This window comes from Ahaetulla prasina, chromosome 3 (assembly GCF_028640845.1).
Source record: "Ahaetulla prasina isolate Xishuangbanna chromosome 3, ASM2864084v1, whole genome shotgun sequence".
In the NCBI taxonomy this organism is placed as follows: domain Eukaryota; kingdom Metazoa; phylum Chordata; class Lepidosauria; order Squamata; family Colubridae; genus Ahaetulla; species Ahaetulla prasina.
The window spans coordinates 40,631,856-40,651,928 of NC_080541.1; the positions used below are offsets into that span (position 1 = coordinate 40,631,856).

The following is a 20,073-nucleotide window of genomic DNA, read 5'->3' on the forward strand; positions in this document are numbered from 1 at the left end:
TGAACAATTCAGTAATTAACTTTTGTGTTTTAAAATGTATAAACTTTAATTGGTTTTCATTGTAAACAAACAAATGTCAGCCACAATTATAAGCTCTTTGATTTAACTACATATTATTCCTTTACAAACAAACCTGATGTCAGACAAATTAAAATCAAGTAGCCAGCTATTTTAAGTTGAATTTTACATGATCTGCCAATCACTTGATTACTAAACTTTAATATCATTGTAGGAAAACTATTTCTGTAAAAATAATTATAAGAATTACAACTAAGACAGGCTTAATAGTATTGATTCAAAAGATGCATACATAGAGAAAGCATGTTGAAAGAATAATGTTATCTTCAATCTACAGTTACCATTCAAACAAAATTACCTGGTATGAAAAAAAATAATAATGTTGGACTCATGTTTGTCTCCCCACCCACAAAGAACCAACTGAAGTAGTTCTTTCGCTAACCATCTTTGAACTTTAAACAACAAAATATCAATGTGAAACAACTTCAAGGCATGAAGACTTGGAGGTTTATTTACTGACTAGTGTATCTATTAAGACCAGGAACAAGTGGAGCTGTCAGGATGTAATGAAGGTAAATGATTAGTTAGCACTGAAGCTGAGCTCTTCTTCAATGCAATAAGAGTTAATTAAAGTTTACCACCAAACATCAACCAAAGCAGGATGTTGATCAGGTTTCAGCATTAAGTGCAAACAGACAATGGTTGGCAGCAATTAGTGTAACTATCAAATGACATGCAACAATAATTATACATTTAAAATAGCTCAATGTCTGGTGGGGAAGGGGAACCTTATCAGCCCCTTTTGACTACAGTACAAATATTCAAAGAACAGGAAACAGGTGTCAGATATTTCATGTTAGCATTGTAAATCAATAGAATCCAACAATAAAAACACACTACCAGTATACAACTATGTTATCTGTAATGGAGGAATTTACTCTTCATAAAAGAGAAGAAAATTAACTGCTTGCTTGAAACAAAGGGAAGTGGTACTAAGATCAAATGAAGCACTTGTTGTTGCCTTTCAAAATGACATATAAATAAGCTGGCAAATGCTTGCAATTTAAAACCAGTGTCTGGGGCCATTTTATTTAAAATTTTAAATTGGATGCAAATTATTCTGCCATTTTAACCTTTCAGTTGCCTCTTTTTCACAGAGAGTAGAGATAAAACAAATGTCTGAAACCTTATTTCAGTGATGCCTTACTTCTTTTAGCTTGTGTATACTGGATGGAGAACAAACATTACAATGCTGGGACAAGAAGCCAACATTAGGATAGTTGTCTTTGATAAACAGGACTAGCTCAAAATGTTTTATGAGTCATACAATCCAAACAGCATCTTCTGTAATGCAATTGACAACAAAAATAACTGAATATGATAGTCTTTGTAACTCACAAAGAACTGAATAAACCAACTTCCTCACTGGATTGCTATAGTTGCTTGAAGAGTGCCCAAAGTGTAACCACTGAGATAATTGCATATATTCTATTATGGAAATGGATTTTTGAGTTGGTTGCCTCTATGTCAAACACTAATCAGAAGACATACTTGATATAAAATCTCATTAAAGATACATATTCAAGCATTTACGAGGATGTTTATCTAGGTGTAACCTCTACACAACTTATGTTTTATCATGAGGAACCATTTAAATTGTATGAAGAAGGTTCTTTGACAAAGTTTCTGATAAAGATTGATGGATAACTTTCTCATGTATAGGACAAAAGAAAAGTTTCCTGTATGATCAGTAGTCTGATGAAAAACAGGCAGCTATGTGTAGGAATTAACAGTTCTTCCAATTGAGTGATTTAGGAATGAGATTCTATGAAAAGCTATATTGGGACCAATATTTAAACTATTCACCAGCTATAAAAAATTGGCAATGAGGTTCGGCATCTGCAAATAACCGTTTTTAGGATACTAAAGAGGTCAAAAGGTTCTCTGGGATTTGGAGAATAAACATTCCAAGGACAAAATCCATTGAATGTAAGTGTATAGGAAGTACTACCCTTTGGAGTAAATCATCTACCTTATATCTTTGTTTCACATATTTTCTGTATTTCATGCAGGAAATCAAGGGACCTTGCATAAATCTTCCTCCTCTAGTTGTATCCTGATAACAGTCCCTTGAAAAAGGTGGAGTAAGTGATAAGACCTTTGTGAAAGTCACCTAGGTAAAATTCCTAGTAGAGATAAACTAGAATCTGGGTCTTTCCGAGCCCTAGTCCAAGATTTAAATATTTTCATATAGACGTTTACTTACATTTTGTGATAAAATTGAAGTTACCTAACCATGATGTCAGGGCCATCATGTCAGTTAAGTGAATCAATGCAAATATCAGTCTAGGCAAATACCATGTTAAGAATAATAAAGGATTAAAAAGGAAAATGGTCTATTTTAATGTTTGTATTTATGGTGCAATGATACTTGCTATAATGTACCCTGTTCTCAAAACAGCTCAAAAAAGAGAAAACAAGATGCAAAACGTGTTTGGAATCCCCCTGGTACAACTCCATTCTGGAGGAAAGTTACAACTCTCTCAGAGTTTTAGCTTTGGAAAAAAAAAACCTCTAGATGACAGTGATATAAACATATGAGCAGCCTGTGCAGAAAATTAATATGAAAAGGTTTTATTTATACGTTTATACTAATAGAACCCAAGATGGTTCCATAAAACTCAATAGTTATAGAACAATACAGAGCAAATGAAAAACTGCTTCTTCAAGAGCAGAATTAAACATGTATTTGCTAATTACTGCAAGGTGTATGTATGGCCTTTGATGGCTTTAATGGGGGGAATGCTGTGGTATATAATGTACCAGTATGTATTAGCTATGGAGAACACTAGCTAGGAATTTCTGTGGTTCTCCTGATAAACTTTCTACAAGCATCTTGGCCACTGAGGAAACAAGATGCGGGATTAGATGGGCCTTTGACCTTGTCGGTACAGTTCTTTTTACATTCTTTTAAAAGAGTCCCAAGAAACGTGCTACTGTTAGTGCTTTGAAGAGGCAAAATATAAATGTTTTCATTGAGTAAATAGCACTGTTTTAGCTAATATTCCCTTTGGTCTAAGTTACTGATTAGTGCCACCTGTTGGAAATTAGCAGAAACACTTTTGAGTAAGAAAATGTATATTGCTCCGACATCCAAATTTACTCAAAGTTTATAATACTCTAACAAGCAGAGAGAGGCAAGAATACCACTGCAATTGGTAACAATAAATTTAGAGCTTCCTTGCATGTACCTTGAATGCTAGATAATTTAGAGAGGAAGAAAAAAACTTCAATAGACAAGTCAGTATTAGGTTTGATCTCAATGAAAGTAATGCTATCTAGTCACAATTTGCCTGACTTTTTCTAAACTCAGCTTTGGCAACTATATAGTAAGTTGAAATACTCACATATCATATTCACTTTAAATCACTAAACTCTGTTCTAAAAAGCGATTTTTCTTCTTTTAAGGAATAAATTACAATGTACCGGTAACTGGCTATGTATTCCAGGTGGTTATAACTCCATTGTTACAGCAGGACTGTCATTTAAAGTGAAATAGTCTGTAACTTTAAAGTAACTGGCCACTGCTCTAGAGAAAAGTACACACTTACAGCCAGCATAGCTGCATTTTCCTAAATGGTGAATCTTTGTGTTTCAAATATGAAACAAAATAGTATCAAATATGAAACAAAATAGAAAACAATAATCATACATTATTCTATACTACTAAAAGCATATAACCATCATTCTGATCAGCTTTAAATCCTGACAAATAGACCCAGACTCTGCAAAAAGTTTGTATGGGGAGCTGCCTCAAATTTTACCAAAATAGTACAAATGATCTGTACTTCCTCATTCCCTTTCTTATGATGAGAGGAAGTAGATGGATATGCCTGCTGTTTCTTAAAGTGACCACTGGAAGCGATCAGTGATTTACTTATTCAAACTGGACGAAAGTTCATTTCTAGTACAAACAAAAATAGCTACAATATGTAAAATATATTAGTTAAAATTCTTGGAGTGGAAAAAAAATCCATAATTTAGCTCTGATGATTAGATTACTCCCCCAGATGTATATGCATGTAACTAACAACAGATAAATGCTAAAAATTCATCATTTTACCATTTTTTATGATTCAAACAGATGATTCACTATGGCAGACTAATGTCAAATAAAATAGCTGCTTAAACAGGTTGTGATGCTAAATATATTTGTAGTGGAACATGTACAAGTTTCCATCACGACATTTATTTAATACAAAGCCTCATTATTTTACAATTATTTCTCTCCATCTTGGAGCATTATGATCAAAATGGACTTCACCCCCACCAAAACAAATTACATTTTCCAAACGTCTTCTGCTCTGCTCTGGCTTTGTGCACAGAGTTAGCTAATCCAAGCATTTCCCCAGAGCTGCATTTAAGCTATGGCCCACTCCCAGCACAAAAGTGTCTCCAAAAGCACTTTCACCCCCTTCAGCACTCATGCGCTCATTGGTCCTGACATTTTCACTTCAGCCATGACAAATGAGCTGATAGCTGTGATCAGATTGCACACAAGTACTACTTTATCTAAAGACATATCATTAACTCTCATCACTATCTTCCAGTATGATTCTTCTTGTTTAATTTGTTGTGAAAATGCAGCTGAGTTTTAAAGCATCAAAACCTTAAGTAACCACAAATAAACACCACTAAATAAAAAGGGGCAGATTTGGACAGGATCAGAACATGACTACCATTAACTAAATGTGTCTCAAGGGACTTAAGTAACTGTACTCAACCTCTGCCCTAGTGCAAACATGCCATTTGAAAGTTTTCTAAAGGTCCCTTCCCCCTTGGTAGATTGCAAATGTTCCCTCTCTCTCTCTCTCTCTCTCTCTCTCTCTCTCTCTCTCTCTCAAACATAAATAAAGGGAAACAATCAAGCATAACTAATAAATTTGGAAACCAGTTTCTGTCTCTTAAAATGACTCACGCTATCTTTTCTTAACACGAATCTGCCTTTTCTACCAGAAATGCTTTTCACTTCAGTGTTAGTGAAACCAGTTCGTTTTTCTAATCTACAATAGCAGCGTTCGATCTAAACTATTTTGGGGGGGGAAAAATTGGGTGCATTTCTGAACAGGAGAATTGTTCCCTAACGGCTAAAGAACCTAAGTTCCACTTACACAGTTGTCACTGAATCTAGAAGCTTTGCAAGGTATATTATTTGTAACTTTTCCAAGCAATTCATCTGAGAATAAACATAAAGGCAGAGTCAACTTGTGTCACAACAGATCTTGGGAATAGGGGTCATGCTTTGAGGTAAAGTGCTATTCACTTCTAGACCATGCAAGGAGCTTTTTATTTCTGTCCTTATTGGAATCAGTTCCCCTTACCAGAGCAAGAACAAAGCCAAGTGCTCATGTGAGGTTTGTGTATAAATCAGAGGTAAGCTACTTTAAGTGTCACTCGTGATTTTCCTGTTGACAGTCTTCACTTAAATAGGCTGCTAGGACTGGCCATACTGGCAAATCTTAATAGTTCTTAATCTGTATCCTTCTTTTTTGGAAAAGAAGTTATTTGCCCCATTTTTTAAAAATCCAAATAACTTGTGTAGCATCATCTATGATATCAGATTGTGTCATGTCAAATGCCAAGTATTCATGAATAAAGCAAATATTACAATTTTTGCCTCTTGAATTCTTTTTAGTAAAAAGTATCATTTCACTTCCTATGATTAACAAATAATGACATACTATTTAGCAACTAGATCAGTTTCAAATATTGTGATTCCTGTAATTATTTGGATAAGAATCTTACTGAAAAACATGGTTTGTCCTTCTTAATACAATTTCTATATTTAAAATCTCTAATATAAAATCTTCGGAGAGCTTTCCTTTTAAATAATTAACTAGTTGATACAATGCTAACATGTTAAAGATAATTATAATGTGCACTATGATGGCCAGAAAACTTTTTTATCTGCCTAATAATGTTGACAATACAGCATTTAAAAATGTATTTTGATTAAGGTGCAACTTTATAAAGAACCAATACTTTGCATTTGATGTTGTACATTTTAAACTATTGAGTTTATTGGTTACAGTATGGGAAATAAACAAAATTTAATGTCATCATAATTATTTGTCAAATGGTTCTTTGTATGAAAACGGTTTCATCAGTCCTATTACTTTGAAAACACAACAGGATTTGGGCCAATGAGAAACTGAATAGTGCATAGCAAGGAAATGTAAAAAAAGTTGCAACTACTATGGCAGATTAAAACTTTATATTCTACTATAATATTTTTTTTTCCAGTCACAGTAGGAGTACTAGACAATTAAATAGTTAACTAAATTAGGCAACTGCAATTCATTGGTTAATGGAAAAATAACTGTAACAGGATCAGAATTGAATAGATAAAGCAATCTTTGGAAAATAATTGAATTGAAAAAAGGCCATTATTCTATTTTTTTAAAAAGGAAAAGATGAAAGATCAGCCACAGTGAAAATTATACTGCACTTTCACCTAAATTTAGTACTCACAGAACAGTTCTGGAAAAGTTCTGGGAAAGTTTGGTTTTCTCTATTGTTCTGGGTCTTTTGTACCTTAACCTCAAACAGGAAATTTCTGCTTTGAAGTCTTGAAGCAGGTAACAGCATAGACTGAGACTGCCAGATTTTGTCTGGAGCAGGTCTTTTGAATTTCACAGTAATCAGGATTGCCAAAATGAAATGGGTACAGTTCTCTCATTTTTTTTTTCTTAAACAAACTTCAAAACCATAACAAGGCAATTTTACTAGGGTCACAAGTTAAGTATGAAGTAGTGTTGAAACCACCAAAAATAATTTCGTTTTCCTTGTTAATATTGCAACATGTTTTGCTTACAATGTTTTTTTTATCTTAAATTTGTTTTTAACTAGAACAAGGTTCCCCAACCTATATATTGGGAAAGATTTAAAGTAAGCAAAGGTTAATGTGTATGTTTAGTGTTTACATATTTAAGACTATAGGAAATAATTTTCTCTGCAGCCTGGTTATTGATCGGTTTATTATTATATTCTTCCTTATCCTTGTGCATGCATATTTTTTGGATATGAATTAAGAATGAATAATGTTGAGGGCAAAATATGAACATATCCCCAAGTCATAGAGCTCTTTGTCTTGTTTCACAACACATTCTACTGCTGCCATCTATGTGACAAATCTGTGTTTCAACAACAATGGTATAATATGTACATTGATCTAATACATTAAACAAATAAACAAACCATGTCAGAATCTAAAAATTGACCATGTTTCCCAGCACTGTCATCAACAAGCAAACACATCTTGAACTATTCAAGTGAACCAAAATTGGTTTTTCTAACAATGATCAAGTGGTACACATCCACTAAATCAAATCCAAACATCAGCATGCATGTGTGTTATGGGGGGATTGTTGTTAGTGTTGTTTTAATGGCTACTTACTGGCATGCAGAGCAATGGAAACTCCCTATTTTAATCTGCAATCCAATATAACAGACCAGGAAGTTAAGCAAGACAAAAGGTAGAGCACAACATTTTGAATCACTGCAGAACCCTCTTCGCAGGCTGCACTTCATATTTAGTGTCCATAAACCTTACAGTTGTTCCTGAAACTTGTAACTTAAACTCTCCACCGAAACATTGCTCTACACAGAGTTGTTTGCTAAGAAGAGACTTATGAGGAGACTAAGTCTTGCAGGTCCCAGACAACAGAGAGCATAGCAATCTACCAGCGTCAGACTCAGAGGCACGAAATGTCAAAAGATTAGGAATGGGAATCTGAAAATATAGTAGAGATGGTACATTGATGATATAAATAAATTTCCATTGTACACTTGTTAATCTTTTCATATTTTTTTAATATGAGCTAATGCTCCAGTGTCAAAATATATATTTCCTGTGTCCCTTGCTTTGGTCCCTTTTCCTGATGTTCCAAATGCAAAACATAACATTTTATGTCAAGTGCATATAGTCATCAAATTTCAAAATAAAATATCAATATTAAACACTTAGCAACATATACACCATAATGAGCTTTCTTTCTCCATTTTTCATTCATAAGCAAAATGTGAACCATGCTGACTATATCAAGCTTTTACTATACTAAAAAAAAGCCAATTAAAATGTCACTTAGCTTTAACTCAAACAAAACCCAAACAAAATATATGACTTGATTCTTTGATAATGTCTTTCCTACAAGATGTTTATAATGAAAGTACATCTTTATTGTTTTATTCAAAAAAAATTCAAGATTTTTTTATCATAAAAACCGGTTTCTCCTGTGTCTGGTCTGTTAGATAAGGGAAATGCCTCTTAGAAACAGTCACGTGCTTCAGTCTAAGCCTATAATACTTACAGTATTGACCTGTATTCATGGAAGTTTATACGGTCCAATCAGATCACTGTTACAAATATAAATATTCTGTTTGTTTAAAAAAAGTAACTTTCAGACAACTTCTATGTAGTTTTCAAAATTATAAAAACAAATATACTTTAATATAAACACCACACTTTAACATTGTTTTTCTTAAGTTGAAACCTCATTGGAATTCCATGCATATCATAAAAGTACTAAAATGATAAAATTATTTCAGTCATGAAATTGAGATCAGCCATTCCTAAATAAAATTCTAATATTTTTTTTAAATATTCCACTAGCAGGCCCTATCATTGCAAGCATTTAGAATAGCAAACTTATAACGACAAAAAACCCCAAAAGACTTATGAGAACACTAGAATTACACAATCAGAGAATGTGCCAATTAAACATTGTACATCCCCACTAATGGGCATATACTAAATCTGTTTCTATATTCAAAAGAAGTGGGCATTCATCTTCTGTAAGGCTATGAAACTTTACCAGGTTATGTGTTCTACACAACCTCATTTCCCTTTCAGTTGTTAAATCAGTAAGACTATTGTATAAATTGAAGCATATTCATAATCTGGTCATCAAGACCATTTTCTCAGATTTTCATAGTAGAATTCTTACATAGTAACACAACATCCATGTGTGACAATTACAAGCTGTCAAATCTAGAACAACAATCTAGAACAAAAATGTCATGCAACAAATTCCCACTGTTTTAAATAGATTTATTTAAACATAAATACAGTCTGACTCTTTACCTAAGCATACATAGAATGCAGCCTAGGTTTCCGCTTGTTTAACACAATACAAGTCATATAAACTAACATTAACCCATGCATCGTTCAGTTATGCGTGATTTAAAAATGCCACTTAGAACACATGTTGCTTACTTAATAAAATACATTCATTTATTTTTACACTAGCAAATTTAACTTTTTAAAAGTTTTCCATAGCTTTTCTTTCTTGTGTTATATATCTTTTATACTATATAGAAAATCCACTGTTATTTTGAAGGAGACGTACAAACAAATTCAAATTTGCAAAGTTATAAAGAATTTCTCTGGCATCAGTCTAAAATATCAAGCTTTAATAACTCACACTGTATCTTTTATTTTGGTACAGTTTCCTATTTAGCTGTCAACTGCTAATCATTTAGAAATATTTACTTGTTTATTTTCCAATATGCATTGCCTACTAAACAAGCTACATGCAAGACTCCCATTGCAAACACATATGTATAAGCTATATGAACAAGCACATAGACCAAATTAGTACAAGGCTGATTCAAATGATTTTTCTCCCCTATACAGTAAAGGCTTCAGAGAAGAAGAAAAAAACCAGTACACTAAAAAATACTAACAAAACCCCCCAAAAACACTAACCTGAAAAACAGAAAAGGTACTTTGCATGCAGACAGATCTTTCAGTCACACTGCATCTGACTTTCCTTATAGATAGAATCAATTGTTATTTTCCTCTGTTCCTGCTGCAACTCTATAGCTCCTTGCTTGATAGTAAATTCCACTGAATTCAGTAGGGCTTACTTTGGTAGACATACATAGCCTTACACAATAAATGTATTTTAACTATCTCAGTTACAGTTGAGAGCATATAATTAGACACACAGATCACATTGTCAACAGCTAACCAATTACATTCCTACCTTTAGGCCTCTTCCTGGTCCATTTCAGTCTATAGATATTTTATCACTAAATTTGAAAGGAGTATGGGTATTTAGTAATGACTTATGAGCCCACTGTTTACATATTAAAAACCGAAGTCTAAAGTATGCCATCAATGACACTTACTGCATTTAAATTTCTAGTTAGATTCTATTTCGTGTTATCAATACAGTAGCATCAAACTCATAAATGTTACAGTTGTATACTAGAAATAAATCCTTTCTACTCTTGCATAGTTCACAGGGTCAAGGTCTATTCTTTCAACACCAACAAAATAAAAGCACCATCAATTAAAAGAGCTAAACTATACCTTATGAATAGCACATTCAAAAGCTAAGCTTCAGACTACCTGACCTCCATTTATTTTTCTCGCTTGATTTTTTTTTAAAAAAAACCTCTTCTTCTTCCCACAAAACACAGATACTCAATAGTCAATACCTGATTAGCCTGTAGTATTTCTATGACATACAAACCTGGATCTATTATCATCTTCTTTCTAGATGCATCATTACATACATATTCATCAGCCTGATGATGAAAATTCAAGGCATTTTTATAAAGTTGCTGAAATCTGAGCTTCTGCTTGTTTTCTCAAGTCTTGGACAAACATAACTTTAGGGTGAGCTGAGCAGAGGAGAGAGAAAGAGAAGCTTGCATTTTCGTCTTCCTTTCATCTTAGTCATTCAGTCAACCATTCAGTGCCCTATTCAGCAGAGCTTTTCATTATGCAAAAAAATGCTAATCCTTTCCGATGCTTTCACACTTCTATAAACCCCCATTCCTTCCACTGAAAAGCAATTATATCAGTTTACCTTTCTGTCAAAAACAGGATTAATATTCCAAAACCTGAATCTCTTTTGTTTTTCTATCTTTTGCTTGAGGAAACCAGAGATTAATAGAGGACATTCTCCTTAGAGCCAGAATGCATTATTTTAAATATGATTCTGTTAAGCCAGAGAAGAAAAGGGGAGAGATGAGGAGAAGGAGGGGGGGCTTTAGTTGCTGCGGAAACTCCTTTCTGTGGCAGAACTGACCTTCTCTTTCCCGAGGCTTGAATAGAATGAGCCTCACTCTGGTCTATTAATCAGAAACAAATTATGAAAGAATGTAGCTGGACTGGTTGACACTATCCTGTCTTGGGAGACTCAGTAACAGCGTTGTAACAATGTCCTCTTCATGGGTAATGAACAGCCATGACAAATGGGGGCTGAGAAACTATTTATTTGCATATGCAAATTATCACACAAAGGAAACATGTACAAACAAGTGTCATTGTAAGGTGGATTAGGCAAACAACATTTTCTTTTTAAGACATTCTATACCCCAGAACATTAGTCAGCACAATTAAACCAGTCTCCATGGAGACTAATGAAATTTCACCATGGTATGAGTTAAATTAGATAGCTAGTTATGTGTTTCCCCAAACCAACTTGAAATCCATTATTGTCTCAGACAATACGGCAATTGTCCCAGACTGATCTATGCCAGTTCAACAAGCTCCTGAGTTGACAATTTGCATATGTTAATATAATTAAGCACTAATTATATGAAATCTGTACATCTTCGGCACGCACTTTCCCCGGGCATTTTTCAATTTGAACCTTGGCCAAGACTTTAACCCTTTGAATTATCTGGAAGAAGGAAACCGTGCCTTGTGGGTACAGCCCCAAGGCAGATGCAGGAAACGCTCTTCTCTTCTAAATACAGGGCTTAACCTGACTTTTCCTATTTCCATCCACAAAGTCAAATTTTATTTTTAAAAATGCTACCCAGTCACTACGATCTTGCTTCAAAGCTTACTAAAATATTTAACATTCGGCTACATAAAAGGGTTGCCGATTCATTAATTGTCAAGTTTGAAATTGTCACACACACACACACACACACACACACAAATCTAGACTGATGTCAATGCTATGACAGCAGTAAAAAAAGAAATGAAGACAGAAAAAAGAGCAACCAGGAACTAATGAGCTTTACATAAATATATGCTGAAGCAATTAAGCAGTGTTAATTACTATGACAGCAGTTAATTGAATATAATTAGATATTTTAAGCCACTGACTATTGCACAGTTAAGATTAATTTTATTGAGATTAATTGTAAATAAGAGTAGATTAACCGTGTTTTGACAGGCAGGCAGAAGAGCAGGAATCAGACATTCCCCCTCTAAAAAAAACCCCATATATTATTTTAATGTCACACCTTAGAAACATCTCCTCAATAAACATGACTTTTCAAAACCAAACAGACAGGAAGCTTGAAGAAAAGCAAACAGCTTGCAGAGATTAAAGAGTCTTTTGTCCCTTTTTCATATGTATTTCTTTTAAAAGACCAAATTAAGTAAGTCTGGTATACATTTTTTTAGGAAGGAACATTTCACACCGAATGGAAAAAATGCTCTATCGCAGACAAAATCCATGCAGCTGTGCGGAACTCAGCCCAGATGGTCTGAAGCTATAAAATACCATCAAAATGATAGAGGTAAGGGCCTTTCCAAAATGTGATAAAGTCGCAACCTTGTGTGTGACCTAAATTTTCAGCCATCTATAGCTTCTTCCTTGATCCTTTTTCAATCTAATCATAAATATTCAAAAGACCTCTTTTAATGCAATGCCACCAATGCACAACCACTTTAAAAGGCTAATATCTTACTAAAAGGTCCCTTTGTTAATTAATACGATACAACTAATATCACTCAGGCACAATAGCAGACTTTTTATATCACTTAGCTTAATTCACTTAAAATCTTATTTTTAGCCAGTCTTCAAAGATCTAAAGAATACTCACTGCAAAATAATCCAAGCATGCTATTGGAAAAAGCATCAGAATGCTAACAAATCACAAACAAGCAAAGAGCCTCAATTGATTCCAGAATAAATCAATAAGGGATTAACACAATATTTTTAAAGCAGTACAATGTATATATCATATAAATGAATATATCATATAAATGTATATATTCAATACCTTATTATCTCTATATTGAAAAAAAAGGCTTTACAGTATTGCGCATGTTCCTATATTGACTATCAACTCCTTTAGTCTTTTAAAGCAAAAATCCCAAAATGGTATGTGAAACAAGGCTACAACAAGCCATTCTGCAGTGAAGGATTTTAAATCATCCAGCCTCTTCTAATAGACTTGAGACTTATTGAGGTAGAAACCATAAAAAATGAAGAAGGGAAATTTAATCCCTGAAATATTGATTTGCACATTAATATCATATAGGCAGAGGGCAATTTGGCTTCATGGAAATGACACATTGTCGACCCTTGCTGAAGTCAGAGCCAATCTAACTGCTGAACATGTCTGAATCTCAAGAGTTATTAAGGGCTTCCCTTCTTGCCTATATGACTTTTCTCCAGCCTACCAATGCAATCTTAAATGTATTATCTTTAAGAAATAATTGTAAAACCTCAGGGGTTTTCCAGTTAATGGAAAGAAGGCTAAACCACATCAGATTCTGAAATGCAACATTAAACCCTTGCAATCAACAAAACCACCTCAATTCTCATCCATCCAGTGCAGAATCTAATACTGTTATTAGAGATAATCAAATTTCATTGTGTAAATTTAGGCTCATGGTCAGAGTGGAAGTAGTAAATTCTGCAATATTAAACAGTGATTTTCTCAGCACTTCTTTACATAGTCCCTGATGATGAACAATAAAATATTTTGCTATAGAAGCACAACCCTGTATCTATTTTAAAAGATTTGAGAGATGCATACTTTTCCTTACCATTTGCATTTTTAGAAAACAAGCTAATATCATTCCTAAACCTACCAAGCAGGTACTACCACTACTATTACTGTGACTTATACAGATGGTTTATTTGACCTTTCTTTGTTCTTTGAATAGATTTCATTTTTGAAGATTTATGACCATTGCCTTCTATTTAATTGACCTTATATGTTCATTCCCACAAGAAGGAAAACTGAATACATGTTTGCCTTCCAGAAAGCCTTCAAAGCCCAAAGCAATGCCAATGGGATGCTACAGCCACAGTGTATAGATCCTGGAGTATGAATATTCAGCTAGGCTCACTGAATAATCTGAGGGAGCCTCTGCACTCAAGCCAGGTGCAAGAGGTTAAAACAGCTGGCTAGCCATCTTTCATCTTGGTATGCCTTCCTACTGTTTGAAACTGTCTCACGGTCCTCCCCACAAGCAGGCAGTCCTCCCCACAACTATTTTACACACACACACAGAAAGAGACAGACAGAGACAGAGAAACAGAAAGGCAGAAAGAGCTCCAGTTGTATTATTTCTCCAAAATCTCACTGCAGAAAAGGAAACTCTTTCAAAGTCCAAAGTATGAAACAAAATGATTATATTTAAACAGTCAGGTTTTTTTTCTTTTCCAACCCTTCAGCCCTGTTTCATTTGTAGTATTTTCATTCTCCCTCTTTCCTTTCTGGCTTTCCAAAAGCCAAGTCCCTTCTCCCTGTCAGCTTTGTCAGTAAATAGAAAGTAAAACAAGGGTTGATGGCACTGAGAGTGTTACATACCCAGGCTGTGTTTTTGCATTGCTCTCAATGGAAGCGATCGATGCCCATGTCACAGTGGTGTTCCCAATCGCAGCCAAGTGTCTGCCTCAACCTAACCAACAACAGGCAGGGCTTCCAAGGCTGCTGCTCACTACCTCTTCCTTTCATCCATCCACTTAGACATCCACCAAATTCTCAAAGACAGAATAAACTATCATCTGCTCTTCAATCACCGCTCTTTAAGGATCCAGCCACTGGAAATCCTTCCAAAGGGGAATCACAATTTCAAATATACATATAAGAGAGATTTATCCAACCTTCAAAATCATCAACCCTCCTCTCCCTCCCTTTTTAATTTTTTTTTCTTCTGCCTTTTTCTTTCTTTCTCTCTCTCTTTTCCAGCTACCTGATCCTTGGTTAAAATGGAACAGGGTTAATAATAATATGAAAAAGGCGATGAGAATGAAGGAGAGGAAATGCAACTGTCAGATACAGGAACAGTCAGACTTCCTGCCTGACCCTGCGGGGTCTGCCTCAATGTAAATCCACCATCTTCTGCCTGGCAAGTTGTCTTTTGGTTGAACTGATTTTTTTTTTTTTTTGGTGGTGGTGGTGGGGAGGGCGGGAGGGGGGGTGTAATGTTTGCGATGTATGCCTCGGTACCTAAGGTGGAAGAAGAGGAGGAGGAGGAGGAGAACAGGAGGAGGAGGAGGAGGGTGTGTGTTTTACTGAATGGAAGCGAAAAAGCCTCCTCGGGACGGCGCGAAGGCTGAATCCGGCTGGCTGAGCCTCTTCTCTCGGCTGGGCCCAGTGCCCCGAGCAGCCGAAGACCCCGAGACCCCCCTCCCCCTCCAGCTGGCAGGTAACAAAAGGAATACAGCAACGTCTGTTTGGGGGGGGCGAGGGGTACGGCTGGGGAGCAGGAGGGAAGGTGCGGAGGGCACGGGGGGGCCCGCAAAGTTTCCGATCCCCATGTTTACAGGCGAGGGCAAGGTTGCAAGGCAGGCGAGGGACGCCGAGACGCGCCACCCTTAGCCGCCGCGCGAAGAGATGTATGCGCGGAAAGGAGTCTCGGCGCCGCTGCATTACAGATCGGGAGAGGTACCCGTCTCACACTCCGTACGGCGCAGAAAAAGAATATATATATGTAATATATATAAATATATATATATAATATAAATATAATATATAATATTATATTTCTTTGGCACAAATCCGATGAAAATAACCTAACGCCGGAGCCCCACGCGGGAGAGAGAAAGGGAGGAAGGAGCGGAAGCCAGCCACGGAGGGCGCCGGCTGCCTTTTCACAAAGGGAAGAAGCGCTGGCCGAATCTTCCCCAGCTGAGCTAGTCGCCTCCGGCCAGCCTGGCAGCTCGGTCCGGCCAGGAAACCGCTCGCTAGAAAGTGGCGCCCCGGGAAAGCCAGCAGCCGCTCCTCTTTAGCGGGCTTGCCTCGCTTAGTTGCCTGCTACGGCAGGAGCCCAGCCCGGCTGCTGCAAATGCCAGCACCCCACCTCGAAAGCACGCGCGCGCACACCCGCCGAGACAAGGGGGGGGGCTCCGTCCCACCGGCACTCGCACCCCTCAGGACCAAAGCCAAATGCCAGCCCTGACCCCCCCAAAGCACCCTAAACTTTCCCCAGAGGCATCGCGCTCCGGAATCCGGGGTTAAAAGGGTGGGTTGGGGGGGGGTGGGAAGAGAGAGAAAGAGGGAGCAGGAACAGGCAAAGACTTTTGACAGCCGCGCCGTGGCTCAAATCAGCCCGTTTCCCAGATCGATTTTAAAAAGACAACACACAATGCAAAAAAAATAATAAAATAAATATTTTCTTCCATCAAACGTTAAAAGATTCTTCGCTTAATGCAAAAGTTACAATAAAAAAAAAGGGTACCCCAACCCCATCCTCCCGAAATTTAAAAGCGAAGGAAACCTTCTCCCATAAAGAAGCAGCTAAAAACGAGAAAAGAGATAGAAAGGGGGGGGGGGCGAGAAAGGGAGAGATAGAGAGGATCAGTGGATGGGAGTGTGTGTGTGCGCGTTTGTGTGTTTGTGTGTGTGTTTGTGTGTGTGTGTGTGAGAGAGAGAGAGAGAGAAAGAGAGAGGGACAGAGAGAGAGAGAAAGAGAGAGGCAGGCAGAGCGCGAGAGCGAAATATCAAAGATTGTGCAAGATCAGCTTGGAAAGATAATCGATACTCGACCTAAATTTAACACAAACTACTCAATAAAAGTTAAAGAAAAAACTTACTTTCCATTTCCCCTCGCAGTTCTTACTGGATCTTCGCCTCTCTGTTTTGTTTTGCTTTATTTACTTAACAGCTGATCACATCCAAGTAAACGACAGAAGGTTCATTAAAAATAATAAAAAAAAAATAATCCTCCAACTTTATTGGGTGAAAATAAAAATGAACAAGAAGTGGGGGCATGGAGCGGTCCTTTGGGGTCCGGGAGTTGTTAAAGCAAGTGGCGACCGCGGTCTCGCTGTTTGGTTGTGAAGGGGTTGGGAAAAGGAGGAAAGGAAATGAAAATCCGATATGTCTTTATTCTGCTAATTATTATCGTTTTAGCCCTGTTTAAAAAAATGGCTGATTAAGTTGAGTGCGCATGTCTTTGTGTGTCTATTCCCGATATGCACTCTGGGAATGAGAGAGAGAGAGAGAGTGAGCGAGCGGGGGGGGGGGGAGAGAAAGAGAGAAGAGAGAGAGGTGTAATTAGCGAGGTGATCAACATTCTCCAGACTGCAAATGACGCGCAGCGCGGACTTACTGTCGCTGCTGCTGGGGACTGGCAGGGACTGCGGGAGCCACACCACTGGCCCCAAAGCAGAACGGGCAGTAGGAAAAGCGGCTTCGCGGACACAAACACAAGTCTGCAAACTTCATTAGTAACACAGACACACACACGCACACACACACAAATAGATGGCTGGGGGAAATTAGAGAAAGAAAGTGAGTGAGAGAGAGAGAGAAACGGCAAGGGAGAGAGAGAGAGAAGAGGCAGAGGGAAAGGAAAGAAGATTTGCTGTTCTTAACTGCTCAGGAATGTGAAAAGATATGGGTGCAAATTAATTATTCCTCCCACCAGGGAAGTTCTTTCTTTCTCTCTTCTCTACCCCCCCCCCACTTTTTTTTTTTTTAAGGAAGAAAATATGCTTTGGATAATGAATGTGGAATGTGCCTCAGTATGGAAAGGAAGTAAGGCTAAGGCGGAAATTTTTACTCTTTCAGCCTTAAAGAATAATTTACTGGTGATGTTGAGGCTTTATTTATACATACACACGCACACACATACATACAGTGGTACTGTGTCTAATAACTGTAGCAATGTATACATATTAAGAAGTATGCATTATTGCACACACCTATGGTAGTTTAATCTCTCTGGGGTAATTGGTCCAACAGCTCAACAAAAGTAAATTTATAACAAATAGTATTTTTAATGTGCAATAGCAACAATAAACAGAATCAAAAAAAGCGTAAACTATTGTCAGCACATAGGACTATAAAAAGAGAAATATTTTTGTTCTTGGGTTTGCTAAAGATATTGAAAGATATGAAAAAAGAGGATAGCGCGCAGATGCCACTATAAATAAGAATCTCTTAGAAATCTGCAAGGGATGGAGATTGCTTCTCATTTGAAAATCTAATTATCTTAACCTAATACTACAGATGTGATGTGAATATGAGTGACACTTTCATTAAAATATAATTAACTAAAACCAGAAATCGAGATACTTTTAAATATTCCCCACTGTAGATTAAAAATCATGTCTATTCAAAGTGTATCCAAACACACCATAGGGACACCTGCCCCAGTCCAAATGATATTACAGAAACAAAAAGTCCAAAAATACTGGCAACTAATACTTACATATAAAATTATATTTTTAATTTTAAAGAACCTATAAATGTGAAAATAACTTTCCAGTTGATGAGTCTCTATAATTCCTGGTTCCTGGAGTGCATTTAAAATTATTTTAGGCCTTAAGAACTTAATACAACAGAAAGGTTTAACACTATTCCTCATAAAAACAAGGTATAAATATGCTGTTTTAGAGTTCTTGTACCATCTGATATACAGGAGCCCCTGACAAATCCTAAAGCTAACATTAAAAAGAAGATTTCCACTTGAATATGAATGCATGCTTGCCAGCAAAGACATCACACAGGCCAAAGATAGGGAGCTGTGGTACAAAAAGAGGTCTTGGAAAATGGGGAATATACCCACTTGTACATCCAGTTCCTTACAGGCAACTTAAAATATAATGACATTTCCTAGGAAAGGGGGGAAAGTAAAGACGTTCAGGTTTTTTTTTTTTAAAAAAATAATCTCTGCACTTAAGAGATAGTTTTGATGACATAACATCATAAGACTTTTCCTTATGGAGGGTAACTTGATCTTGCTTGAGAATTAGACCTACTTCTCAATAAAATAAAACTGCTGTGTGCATATCATAAAGCTAGACTCAAAAGAAGGAAGTGACAGCCTCCTCTCCTTGTTTACAGAGAGGGACCACTGAGGCTAACAATACATTTCCCAACCCCCATTTTCAGACATTTCTGGGATTATGGAAAATAGATCTCTGTCTCTTTTTGAAATGCAAGGAAGAGTGAGGTTGCAGGTTTCACTGACCAGGCAGTCAAGGACCGTTAAAGTATAGCAGCCCATTTCCTAAGCCAGAAAACAATCCAGTCTGATGAAGAAGCCCCTCAGTGTAATTCTTCTACTTCCAACTCAAATGGGGGAAAAATTAAAATAGTTTGCATAGCAGAAGTATATGGAATAAAACGACCATGATATTGCAAAAAAAGAACCTTGTAATAGGGTTCCATCTATTTTTAAAAGATGTTTTCAGAAACTTCCAAACCTAGTTGATCATGCAAGACATATTTCATGTCAATGTCTTCCTTGCCCTGTGGTACTGTAGCTCCCTTTAAATAATATTTTGGCGTGGTTTTTTTCTCTAGCTAAAGGGGTATCCATAGGAAATGAGAACAGGAGAATCCATCCCTAGGGGTTTTTTTTCCCCCCTTTCCTTTCCTTTTTCCTCCTTTTCCTGTTTTTGTTTTGCAACCTCACTCTTCAACCTCCTTTTCCTCTATCTACTTTCAGCCCTCAGCTTTCCCTAAACTGGTAGAGATCGAGATGGAAAAGGCACTCAGGGATCCTAACAGTTTAGAAGAAAGCCGGAGATTGCCACGTAGCTAGGAAAAAAAAATCGAAGGAGGTTAATTCCGAAAGGCAGCACAGGTTGTGTGTGTGTCTGCGTGCGTGCGTGCGTGCGCGCGTGAAAACAGCAAAGTGCGTTTCGGGCAGGGCAGGGGGAATCAGCCAGGAGCACCCGAGGGCTGGGAAGTAGGAGAGCTGGCTGTTTCGAGAGGATTCCCCTAAAAGCTCGGCCAGCTTTTCAAGCCTTTTTCCTTTTCGTTCCAGGCTGCTTGCTCAGCTGATCGCCCAAGACCTCCGTCTAACCTCTTAGTTCCTTTTCTTTGGTCCCT

The 20,073-nt window shown here is 36.9% G+C and overlaps 1 protein-coding gene across 4 annotated transcripts in view; it reads right to left on the bottom strand.

Annotated features, from left to right (window-relative positions):
- ZFHX4 (zinc finger homeobox 4) overlaps positions 1 to 17,124 on the bottom strand; it is a 206,346-nt gene extending 189,222 nt beyond the window's left edge. For 2 of the 4 annotated variants that reach the window (XM_058176904.1, XM_058176900.1), the window contains exon 1: positions 16,824 to 17,124. The gene's annotated coding sequence lies outside the window, so the exon portion shown is untranslated. Of the gene's footprint in view, positions 1 to 10,895; positions 10,909 to 14,595; positions 14,634 to 16,823 lie in introns of those variants that run through there. The other 2 variants (XM_058176903.1, XM_058176902.1) reach the window with 2 other exon arrangements.
- Positions 17,125 to 20,073: the final 2,949 nt, after the last annotated feature.